This window comes from Coffea arabica, chromosome 11c (assembly GCF_036785885.1).
Source record: "Coffea arabica cultivar ET-39 chromosome 11c, Coffea Arabica ET-39 HiFi, whole genome shotgun sequence".
Lineage (NCBI taxonomy): Eukaryota > Viridiplantae > Streptophyta > Magnoliopsida > Gentianales > Rubiaceae > Coffea > Coffea arabica.
In genome coordinates this window covers 17,415,821-17,427,911 of record NC_092330.1, presented here as the reverse complement: position 1 = coordinate 17,427,911, position 12,091 = coordinate 17,415,821, and the positions used below count along the sequence as shown (strand labels likewise).

General features: G+C 39.6%; 2 long non-coding RNA genes across 2 annotated transcripts; both read right to left on the bottom strand.

Annotated features, from left to right (window-relative positions):
* Nucleotides 1-1,453: 1,453 nt before the first annotated feature.
* LOC140016698 (uncharacterized) lies at nt 1,454-3,865 on the bottom strand. Its single transcript, XR_011822896.1, has 3 exons — nt 3,683-3,865; nt 2,284-2,346; nt 1,454-1,613 (listed from the first exon to the last, which is right to left on the bottom strand). It is a non-coding gene; the product is annotated as an uncharacterized lncRNA (long non-coding RNA).
* A 3,331-nt stretch (nt 3,866-7,196) lies between these two features.
* Nucleotides 7,197-9,708, bottom strand: LOC140017092 (uncharacterized). The gene is made up of 3 exons (XR_011823409.1): nt 9,526-9,708; nt 8,127-8,189; nt 7,197-7,455 (listed from the first exon to the last, which is right to left on the bottom strand). It is a non-coding gene; the product is annotated as an uncharacterized lncRNA (long non-coding RNA).
* Between the last annotated feature and the right edge of the window lie 2,383 nt (nt 9,709-12,091).

Genomic DNA, 12,091 nt, shown 5'->3' with positions numbered 1-12,091 from the left:
ATTTAACGTTCCCTGACGTAACCCAATAAACTCCTCCTCCCTCCTTTCTTGGACTAGAGGTGGGAGGTACTTCTCGTTAAATTCTCTTATGAAGTTCACCCATGTCCAGATAGTCTGTTCTCTTTCCCACTTTGCTCTAATTACATTCCACCATGATCGGGCTGGTCCCTCAAATTGAAATACTGCAAAGTTCACTTGCCTCTGCTCAGTGTAGTTTAAGGCTGTGAAGATATTAACCATGGTTTCTATCCATTGTTCAGCTACATCTGGATCAGACCCGCCAAGGAATTTCGGAGGAGCAAACTTCTGGAACCTTTCAAGAGCCTTATCTTCGCCCATCTCAGGGTTCCGGGGTTGGCTTACGGGTATTTGGCCTTGTTGATCCACTAATCTTGCCAAGATATCCGTCATTTGTTGCATTGCCGCCGCCATTTGGTCTCCGGTTGCAACTCTCGGTCCTTGTTCTTGCTCGGCTGACGTTTCCCTTTCTGCTCTTGGTTCTGGGGTTCGTTTAGTTCCACTGCCACAACCTTGTCCTCGACTACGTCTTCCCTCCATACTATTTTCCTCTCTCTTTTCTTTTCTTTTCTTTTCCAAAAGGTAATTAAGTGAATATGCGCAGTAAGATGATGAAAGTAACTAACTTCTAGCACACTAATTATGCAAATAAGCATATTCACATATAACATATCATACACCCAAGAAAACACATCACTTTAAGCAAGCAGCCAAAAGCAAGCAAGTAATCAAAAGCAGTCAATATTACACGGGTATGTATTAACATATCACAATAAAAAATTATGGGGTAGCAATACAAAGGCAAATCAGAAGAGAAGGTGGTATATCGTCCCAGTTAAAATAACCCCGTTCGATCTCTCACGTCACTTTCTAATCAAGCCAGATATCCGTCGACCTCTTATATTCATTCTAGTCGGACAAAGCCTGTTCATGGTCCCAAAATATAAATCTCATATACTTAACATCACCTTAACTCTGGAGTACTCGGGCACGAGAATCCGAAATAAGATAATTCACTTCTCGAGCTGGCCAGTCCCAAGAGTAAACTATCTACAATCGAAATTCCTCCCTGACATACCTATCTATTGGCCTCACGTATCACAAGAAAGATTTAAGGCCTATACTATTCACAATTCATAGCTTATGCTCAAACGAGCACTTAGTCCTTTATACTTGCTCATCACTTAGTCCAGGCTCACACCGCGCAGAGACACGCGAAGTGGCTCTGATACCAACTGTGACAGCCCCACTGTGACGGCCCCACCTCCCCCTAAGGCGCACCAAAGGGTTCGGCGGACCGCCTGCCCAGCTCTCGCCAGGACTCAGTCACTCGTATCCCGTGCGTACATCCATAGACAATAAGTAACCCATCCACTTCAACTTAATATATACATAGATGCTCAAGTAAAAGATAAGAAACTTCTGCACACCAGAAGTTTTCAAAGTTTTTACCATTCAAGTACAAACATCGAATATACAAGGTTCTCATTCCTCATACAACCAGCCCGTGCCAAGCACTAGGGCGAGAACCATTACAAGGCCAAAGAACTAGATCAACCAGACTATACAGAACTCTCGTCCTTGCTCGCCTTCCCCTGCTAAGGAAAACAATTGACGTGGTATGAGCTAAAAAGCCCAGTGAGGTTCTATATAAATAAACAAGTAATTAAACAAGGAACATATCAAAAGGTATGGCACATGATTTCATGTTGGCATTTTAGCATGGAACAATTATCATGGTACACGGTAACCATATACTGAAGGATACGGTGTTCCGGTGGAACTTTGTCGGTCCTCTGCACCTTATAACTTCCGGATCCCACGGTTGACTGGCCATCACCTTATCCCTCCAGTGGTAATACTCGAGTATACCGACGGTTGTCCAGGGTTCCAACCTACCCGACCGAGCCCAGTCCTGGCTCGAGTAGGTCGGTAACCGAGGCGGGGCCCAAGTTCAGCTTAGAGCTTACAACATGCTCAAGTAACCAAGTAAATCGGTAAACGGTGAATGGTAAAATTCATCAATTGAATAGGTCGAATGAGGTAAAGTACACACTCGCCTAACAATGATGGACAACTTCATATAGCATGTGATTCATGATACTTAAGTAATCAAGTGGACACTTAGCACGTAAACAATACAAATTGATTTCATGGGAGCATGTAATTCACGAATATCACGTAATCACATAAATTGGAAATCGAGTAAACAGATAGTCAGGTAATCAGGTAGTCACAGAAAACACGGGTATATAGAACACTCACCTATTTACGCACAACAACGTGCAAAATATCCTTCCGGATATTATCTTTAGTCACTGAGAAAACCTAAAATTAAATGAAAAGAATATTACCACTCATTTATCACAAACAATTAGGTGCAATCAAAGAAACTCGACGAATGATGAGTAGAACGTATAAAAAGAGACTTTAAAGTGGAACGAGGACATTTGGACCCGTGGACAAAATACTCAAGAAATTCCTAAACCACTCCTCTTTATTTGGTAAGAGTAAGTAAACATTTGGAGTTTCCAATTGAAGAAGGATCATGTTTTTAAGATGGAAAAACGGTCATAGTATTATACAAGTTCAAATAGAACTTAGCTTTCGGGCGAAAATTTGGGCAGCATGCCCTTTGTGTTTACCTAATTTCCAGCCATTTATGGCTTCATGATTTTTCTCAGCCAATTCCAAAGTCATGTACAGCACAAACTCATCATAATAGCCATTTCATAGGCTCAAGACAATATAAGAACAAAATCAAAGGAATAACAAGTGCGGAAATGCAATTTGACAAAAGACAGCTTTGACGAGTTCATGCATAACGGTCACAACCGGAGTTACACTTATCGGATTGGGATGAAACTTAAGCCGTTTCGAAGCTAAGACACAGGACTACAATGTTGAAGAAGGCCACTCAGTCCAGTTTGCCCTGTATCTAGGTCAAATTTATCAAAATGATCCCAGATTTTCTAGTTCGAGGTTTACTGTGGTAGTCTTGATTCATCCACTCTAATCTCCGCACACATAACTCCAAATCCAATAATTCCAAAGCCATATGAAAGATAAGACAAATGTATACAATTCTCATGAAGATGACTTAGTCAGATTTACAGTGCAATCTAGTCAAATGCCCACTTTACAGATCCAAAATCCAACTAGTTGGTCAATTAACCGCACTGCATTCAAATGACCATATCCCAGTCTACCGAGGTCCGTTTAAGACGTTCTTGGCGGCGTTGAAAAGATAATACAGGGTACTAAAACTTTCATGTTTTGACAATTGGCTAAATCTGAACGGATTATAGTAAACAAACACAACCAAAGAGACTAAACTGTCCACGCGGAATTCTGAAAAGTAACCTAGATCAGCGAGGGTATTTTCGTCGTTTCACAAGCTACGTTGCTCCGATTGAGCTAAAATTTTATAGGCATATATAAAATACAATTCTCTACAACTTTGATGTTTTGTGCCAAGCCAAATTCGGCCTCTAACATGGAGCAATAAAATCGGGCAGAAAAGGGGGAAAATTTTCCAGAAATCTGGAATTTTGATTTCTAATGGAACCTTTCTTGATTTCTTGCTCCCATCATCACTATAACCACTTATCTAAGCTTAGATACAACATAGATCATCCATATAGCAAGTACAAGCAGCACATACCTCAAAAGAAACAAGGCTTGCAAGAGTACCACTTCACTTCCTCTTGAAAATTTTAGCTTCCCTAGCTTCCCAAGATCACAATTCACACTTTAATCGGTTTAGAATTTGTTTCTTGCACTTGGATGGTGCAAATCAAGAAGAAATTTTGGTTTTCTCTTGCTCTCCCTTTCCTCTCTCCTTGCTCGGCTATGCAGCAGAAAAATTGGGGAAGAATGAAGCTCACTTGGTCTTATAAGAAGACAAGAAAGTTAGAACAAATTCTGTCCACAAGTTTAGCCAACACTTGGCTTGATTTCCACCACACAATTTTCTCTCTCCTTCCTTGCATTTTAGCCACAAATTTCGGCCAAGCTGTCATCATGAGAGAGGAGATATTTTACTCCATTAGTAATAAACTTGTGTGACAAGTAAGTGGCGGTCAAGTGGTCGGTTCAAACGGTAGTGCACGGTACACGTCGGTGTGACGCGTTTTCTCTTAAATCGCACGTACTAGGGTTTTTGCTTCCTATTCACTAACTTTTTATCATTGCTTCTAATCACATATTATTTCTCACTTAAAAGTCACTCTTAAGCACCAAATTTGATCCTTACTCGGTACCGGATAATTATACTTCGGTTACACGAAAAATCCGATTTCACCTTGAATTGAAAACGAATAGGAGAACCCTAATTTCCTATGGTCATTGGCACTTTTCTAGGGTGATTGAACCATGGATAACATGAAATAATAATTTTCAAATAATTTTCAAATAAAAGGGAATTTTTGAGAAATATGTAAGGAATTTGCGAGTCCTCACACTCTCTTCCCCTTAAAAAAATTTCGACCTCGAAATTTCAACTTGCATTAATCAGATCAAAAATAGTTCTCGAAAGTTGATCACGTACTAAGAATCATTTCAATCTTACTTATCACAATCAAATACTAATCAGATCAAATATCTCAGAGGTCAATCACATTATAAGAATCACTCATCACAATCAAGTACTAAAAGTACTCCAATTCTATTTATCACTTAGCAACAAGCCAACCTTAATCAAACAAGAAGACTAGAAGAAGGATGCAAAATCAAAAGTTTTCTCAACCATTTCGGCCACCACCACAATCTGTCAAAACCCAAGCTAAACACTTATTGGACAAGTCCAAGGTATTATTTTAATCTACTCATTCAGTTAAGTCTCGAGTCCAAGACAAAATCTTTTTGATCCTTTCACGCGTAAGGTTTGGAATACTCTAATATCTCATAGACGAGTTTACCAGTAGTGGTAAGGATTACCTTCTTTAATCTCAGGCAACTCTGAACCGTGTGGTGTGTTCATGTCATGCGTTCTTTCAGATGCCACTGGTTGGCTCCTCCTTCCATTAACTTGTCGAGGAACAGTTCCATTTCCCTGTTGAGCAGTAGTTTCTCGTGGATATCTCCTTGGACAGTCATGAACTTTATGGTTGGTACTCCCACACCCCATACACTTTCGTCCCTTTAGCCAACAGTTTTCTTCAGTGTGATTCGTCTTTCCACAATATCCACAAGTCGGACGGGGTATTGTGACCTGACTTGCTTGCGAAGTTTTCTTTGATCGTATTTGTCCCACTGAAGTCCCTCGCGACATAGTTCCTTTTGGTTCCTTTATCATGAGTGGTGCAGGAAGTAACAGTCCTACTCCATCCATTTCTTTTCTAACTTTGGGTGGTGGTTCATTTTCCCCTAGTGTACTATCAGATGCATTTCTTTTCCTTGCTTGAAAAGCTCTCAGTTGAGATTTTATACTTTCTACCCTTTGCGCTTTTTCGAGAGCGTCACTAAACGTTTCGATCTGTGCTGCGGCAAGGGCATCTTGGATTTCTAAATTTAATCCTTGGATAAACCGTCTTATTCTTTTCCGTTCAGTAGCCACCAATTCTGGGGCATAGGTAGATAACTTCGTAAAGCGTGTTTCATACTCAGCTACGCTCAAAGTTCCTTGACGAAGCTTTATAAAATCATCTTCTCTCTTTTCTTGGACAAGTGGAGGAAGAAATTTCTCATTAAATTCACGTACAAAATTTATCCAAGTCCTTGGAGTTTGATCCCTTTCCCACTTGTTTCTTATAACATTCCACCAGGCTCGTGCTGCTCCTTCAAGTTGAAATACAGCAAAGGTGACTTGTCTCTCCTCGGTGTAATCCAAAGCATCGAATATATTTCTTATATTTTCTAACCAATTCTCAGCCACTTCTGGATCAGGTTCTCCAGCAAATTTGGGCGGGAAGAATTTCTGAAACCGCTCTAAAGCTCGATCCTCCCCTATTTCTTGGTTTCCTTGTCCAACACCTTGACCTTGTTGAGCTACTAAGAGCTCCAGGATATCCGTCATGCGAGTTAAAACTTGTCCCATTTGGTCATTTCCTCTCCCAGCACTTGGCTCAGCATTTTGGTCAATATCAGATCTATTATCTACTCTTTCATTTCGGGGTTGTCTAGGTTGACGTCCCTTTCGTTGTCCTCTAGTTTCCATGTCCACGGCTAATCTATACACACATATATAAATCTCACACTAAGCCTTAGTCGAACTACACACAGGTGCCAGTAACACCCTTTAGAGGAAAAGAAATCACATATACATATATCATTATCACTGTGCAAGCACACGCAAACTAGAGTTCATTAAATCATAAAACAAGTTATGGCCAAGTAAAGTCCATGCCAAATCAAAGTCAATGCCAAAATAAACAAGTAATTATCACAAGTACACTCGTTCCCAAGGCGCAACTCTTAAGTTTTACCCCCGTCGTCTCACTATAAAAGATCACAAGTAGGGATTCATTAGATTAATTGGAACTAGATGATTCTCGTTCCCTAACATGCTCGATTTCAATCTCACCACAAGGATCTTTGGGTTACAATATTTTCCAGACTCAGCTAAGATGACCCCGTCCGGTCTCTCACGTCACTTCCTAGTCACTAGATGTCCGTAGATTTCTTATATTCATTTTAGTCGGACAAAGCCTGTTCATGTTCCAAAATACAAGTCTCAAGTACCTAGTAGCTAGCATCGCCTCAACTCTGGAGTACTCGGGCACGAGAATCCGAAATAAGGTAATTCACAACTCAAGCCGGCCGGTCCCAAGAGTATATCACCAAATTCGGGATTCCTACCCAACATACATATCAAATTCCTCCAAGTATCAAGATAAAGGTTTTTATAACTATCACATCTATGATCCACCCCTTCACTCTAGAAGAGCACTTAACCCTTTTTCTCATCCATATGATAAGGACCATAACACCACTTGGTCCTATCTTGCTCCTTTGTAGGGACCACGTGAAGTGGCTCTAAATTACATCGCTACAAGAAATCATTTAACTTTCAAGCCAGTCCCACAGTTTGGCATCCTAAACATCAGCCTAGGATACACTACAAAGATCTGAAGCCTAAGCTCTGATACCACCTGTGACGGCCCCACCTCCCCCTAAGGCGCACCAAAGGGTTCGGCGGACCGCCTGCCCAGCTCTCGCCAGGACTCAGTCACTCGTATCACGTGCGTACATCCATAGACAATAAGTAACCCATCCACTTCAACTTAATATATACATAGATGCTCAAGTAAAAGATAAGAAACTTCTACACACCAGAAGTTTTCAAAGTTTTTACCATTCAAGTACAAACATCGAATATACAAGGTTCTCATTCCTCATACAACCAGCCCGTGCCAAGCACTAGGGCGAGAACCATTACAAGGCCAAAGAACTAGATCAACCAGACTATACAGAACTCTCGTCCTTGCTCGCCTTCCCCTGCTAAGGAAAACAATTGACGTGGTATGAGCTAAAAAGCCCAGTGAGGTTCTATATAAATAAACAAGTAATTAAACAAGGAACATATCAAAAGGTATGGCACATGATTTCATGTTGGCATTTTAGCATGGAACAATTATCATGATACACGGTAACCATATACTGAAGGATACGGTGTTCCGGTGGAACTTTGTCGGTCCTCTGCACCTTATAACTTCCGGATCCCCACGGTTGACTGGCCATCACCTTATCCCTCCAGTGGTAATACTCGAGTATACCGACGGTTGTCCAGGGTTCCAACCTACCCGACCGAGCCCAGTCCTGGCTCGAGTAGGTCGGTAACCGAGGCGGGGCCCAAGTTCAGCTTAGAGCTTACAACATGCACAAGTAACCAAGTAAATCGGTAAACGGTAAATGGTAAAATTCATCAATTGAATAGGTCGAATGAGGTAAAGTACACACTCGCCTAACAATGATGGACAACTTCATATAGCATGTGATTCATGATAATTAAGTAATCAAGTGGACACTTAGCACGTAAACAATACAAATTGATTTCATGGGAGCATGTAATTCACGAATATCACGTAATCACATAAATTGGAAATCGAGTAAACAGATAGTCAGGTAATCAGGTAGTCACAGAAAACACGGGTATATAGAACACTCACCTATTTACGCACAACAACGTGCAAAATATCCTTCCGGATATTATCTTTAGTCACTGAGAAAACCTAAAATTAAATGAAAAGAATATTACCACTCATTTATCACAAACAATTAGGTGCAATCAAAGAAACTCGACGAATGATGAGTAGAACGTATAAAAAGAGACTTTAAAGTGGAACGAGGACATTTGGACCCGTGGACAAAATACTCAAGAAAATCCTAAACCACTCCTCTTTATTTGGTAAGAGTAAGTAAACATTTGGAGTTTCCAATTGAAGAAGGATCATGTTTTTAAGATGGAAAAACGGTCATAGTATTATACAAGTTCAAATAGAACTTAGCTTTCGGGCGAAAATTTGGGCAGCATGCCCTTTGTGTTTACCTAATTTCCAGCCATTTATGGCTTCATGATTTTTCTCAGCCAATTCCAAAGTCATGTACAGCACAAACTCATCATAATAGCCATTTCATAGGCTCAAGACAATATAAGAACAAAATCAAAGGAATAACAAGTGCGGAAATGCAATTTGACAAAAGACAGCTTTGACGGGTTCATGCATAACGGTCACAACCGGAGTTACACTTATCGGATTGGGATGAAACTTAAGCCGTTTCGAAGCTAAGACACAGGACTACAATGTTGAAGAAGGCCACTCAGTCCAGTTTGCCCTGTATCTAGGTCAAATTTATCAAAATGATCCCAGATTTTCTAGTTCGAGGTTTACTGTGGTAGTCTTGATTCATCCACTCTAATCTCCGCACACATAACTCCAAATCCAATAATTCCAAAGCCATATGAAAGCTAAGACAAATGTATACAATTCTCATGAAGATGACTTAGTCAGATTTACAGTGCAATCTAGTCAAATGCCCACTTTACAGATCCAAAATCCAACTAGTTGGTCAATTAACCGCACTGCATTCAAATGACCATATCCCAGTCTACCGAGGTCCGTTTAAGACGTTCTTGGCGGCGTTGAAAAGATAATACAGGGTACTAAAACTTTCATGTTTTGACAATTGGCTAAATCTGAACGGATTATAGTAAACAAACACAACCAAAGAGACTAAACTGTCCACGCGGAATTCTGAAAAGTAACCTAGATCAGCGAGGGTATTTTCGTCGTTTCACAAGCTACGTTGCTCCGATTGAGCTAAAATTTTATAGGCATATATAAAATACCATTCTCTACAACTTTCATGTTTTGTGCCAAGCCAAATTCGGCCTCTAACATGGAGCAATAAAATCGGGCAGAAAAGGGGGAAAATTTTCCAGAAATCTGGAATTTTGATTTCTAATGGAACCTTTCTTGATTTCTTGCTCCCATCATCACTATAACCACTTATCTAAGCTTAGATACAACATAGATCATCCATATAGCAAGTACAAGCAGCACATACCTCAAAAGAAACAAGGCTTGCAAGAGTACCACTTCACTTCCTCTTGAAAATTTTAGCTTCCCTAGCTTCCCAAGATCACAATTCACACTTTAATCGGTTTAGAATTTGTTTCTTGCACTTGGATGGTGCAAATCAAGAAGAAATTTTGGTTTTCTCTTGCTCTCCCTTTCCTCTCTCCTTGCTCGGCTATGCAGCAGAAAAATTGGGGAAGAATGAAGCTCACTTGGTCTTATAAGAAGACAAGAAAGTTAGAACAAATTCTGTCCACAAGTTTAGCCAACACTTGGCTTGATTTCCACCACACAATTTTCTCTCTCCTTCCTTGCATTTTAGCCACAAATTTCGGCCAAGCTGTCATCATGAGAGAGGAGATATTTTACTCCATTAGTAATAAACTTGTGTGACAAGTAAGTGGCGGTCAAGTGGTCGGTTCAAACGGTAGTGCACGGTACACGTCGGTGTGACGCGTTTTCTCTTAAATCGCACGTACTAGGGTTTTTGCTTCCTATTCACTAACTTTTTATCATTGCTTCTAATCACATATTATTTCTCACTTAAAAGTCACTCTTAAGCACCAAATTTGATCCTTACTCGGTACCGGATAATTATATTTCGGTTACACGAAAAATCCGATTTCACCTTGAATTGAAAACGAATAGGAGAACCCTAATTTCCTATGGTCATTGGCACTTTTCTAGGGTGATTGAACCATGGATAACATGAAATAATAATTTTCAAATAATTTTCAAATAAAAGGGAATTTTTGAGAAATATGTAAGGAATTTGCGAGTCCTCACACCCAAAAATTTGTTGCAATTAATCACTTTTTCCACCTCCTAGAGTCATTATATACCATTTCTAATCATCATAGATAGCCACACAATCATGCTTATATTAAAATAGAAAAAATCCCCAAAATAATAAAACTTCATCACTTCAACCACAAATCAAGAAATAACCCATAAACTTGCATCTCATACTACCACTAAGCATGATTTAAGCATCAATTAAGGGAGGAGGGTGGTTCTTCACAACTTACCTTAGTAAAACAAGAGGGAGAGCAACTTGTTACCTTAGCTTCCCAAACAACTCCACCAAACAACTCACAAACACTAAGTGAAGAGGTTTTATGGAGTGAAACTAAAATTAAACGGTTAAAAGTGAAGATTGAGCAAGCTTGGAGCAAAGAAATTGGAGAGCTTTTCTTCCCTTGTTGCTTGAAGGTGGCCGGCCATATGAAGCTTAGAAATGAAGATATTTTGGTCAATTTTTGAAGTTATTATGGTAAATGGTAAAAGTATGAATAGTAAGTCAAAAGTAGGAATTAATCTCTAAGTGACACATGTCACCTTCCTTAATTACTTGCCTAACTTTTTTGTCTCTATTACACCAATCCACTTGGCAACCTCTAAATATCTCATAACACCCGGTAAATTAAACTCAGTATCCAAAACTTAACCTAATTGGCCGAATTTTTCCGAACTTTTCGCACTAGCGGGTCCCACGTCCGGTATACGCTCTTAATTTCTCCAAAGCTATCCGATACTAGGAAAATCATCTAAAAACTATATTTACTCAATAAAATTATCTGGAGAATTTTCTAAGAAAGAAAATGTAGAAAAGGCGGGCGATTTATAAAAAAAACCCTAGAAGCTTAGAAAATTTTCGGGTTCTCGCACTCATTCTTTCGGGGCGTCACAGAACAAATTAAAGGTAAGTTCGTTAGAAAAATAATAGGCCCTCACATTTTTGCTCAAAATCAGCCTACTTTCTCTCTTCTCTTCCTTTTACCCACCCATCTCATCAGATTTTTCTATCTCTTTTTTTCTAGTTCAATGGCTGACCCTTTTATCTCATTGCTTTCAAACTCTCTTGGATTTTACTGCTTCAGGCTCAATTCCCTCATCTAGCTTTTTCTCCAACCTATAACGCTCAAACTCACTTTTCATGTATGCTAGAATAACACAAAGCTGGTCATAAGTAAGTGATACAAGTACAAAACGATGACCATTAAATAAAAAGGAATACTTATTAGTATGTCAGTCATATTTAATTTCTCACCTCGACGTTCATGCTTTGCCCAACAACACGTGTGTCACTTGAATTGGGACTACATCACACAACACCTCATCCACATATTTGCCGATTTGAATAGGTACAAGTGTGTGTTTAGTAACCCAAACATCACCATGAGTGCTCATCAACTTGTATGGTTGCAGATGGTCAATGGTTGGAAGATTTAATTTCTCAACCATGATAGCACTTGCAAGGTTGACTTCTGTGACGCCCCGAAAAGTATGAGTTTGAGAACCCGGAAATTTTCTAATTTTTTAGGGTTTATTTTTTTTTAATCGCCCGCCTTTTCTACATTTTCTTGATTAGAAAAATTCCCCAGATAAAGTTTATGAGCAAAGATAGTTTTAAAATAATTTGTCTAGTATCGATTAGTTTTTGAGAAATTAAGAGCTTATACCGGACGTGGGACCCGCTAGTGTGATATAATTTTGGTGGCTAAGTGAATTGTGTGCTAAGTGTTATTATTTTACAAGGTGCTAGGGAATGATTA